This window comes from Sesamum indicum, unplaced genomic scaffold (assembly GCF_000512975.1).
Source record: "Sesamum indicum cultivar Zhongzhi No. 13 unplaced genomic scaffold, S_indicum_v1.0 C03637, whole genome shotgun sequence".
NCBI lineage: Eukaryota > Viridiplantae > Streptophyta > Magnoliopsida > Lamiales > Pedaliaceae > Sesamum > Sesamum indicum.
The window spans coordinates 1-494 of NW_011631533.1; the positions used below are offsets into that span (position 1 = coordinate 1).

The 494-nt window shown below is 31.4% G+C and overlaps 1 long non-coding RNA gene across 1 annotated transcript; it reads right to left on the reverse strand.

The window, feature by feature from the left end:
• On the reverse strand, nt 1-494 carry LOC110011540. Its single transcript, XR_002286546.1, has 3 exons — nt 425-494; nt 292-326; nt 1-47 (listed from the first exon to the last, which is right to left on the reverse strand). It is a non-coding gene; the product is annotated as an uncharacterized LOC110011540 (long non-coding RNA).

A 494-nucleotide genomic window follows, 5' to 3' on the forward strand; every position in this document is an offset into this window, starting at 1 on the left:
TGATCATATAGTCCCTTTGGAACTATCCACAACCATGACGAAGCAGTCTATTAAGAAATGAGAAAGAAAAGTAAGATTATAAATAAAAGAAATATAACATTTAATTATAGCTAATTCTCATGGTAACAAATAAATAGTCGTAGCAAATAGTCATCTAATCAAGGCCCTGCAACAGTTGTCGACCGTGATTTTTGCGAGGGTAGCTAATATATTTGCGATGGCTAAATAATAGCCTATATATAATAATTCCTAATTTCAAAATTGCATAGATAAGTGAAGTAGAACTCTTACAGGTATCCCGATTGCTTCACCATTTTTATCATAATCTACATGAAAATAAAAAGAATATTTTATATAAGTAAGATGTACGTCAATTTTATGTATGTAAGAGGTTCAAATATAATGTTTTGAATAAATAACTTACAACTATAGACACAGTGTTGATCTGCAGGATAGCCTACACCTGGAGGGTTCGGCTCATTTGCAACAAAATC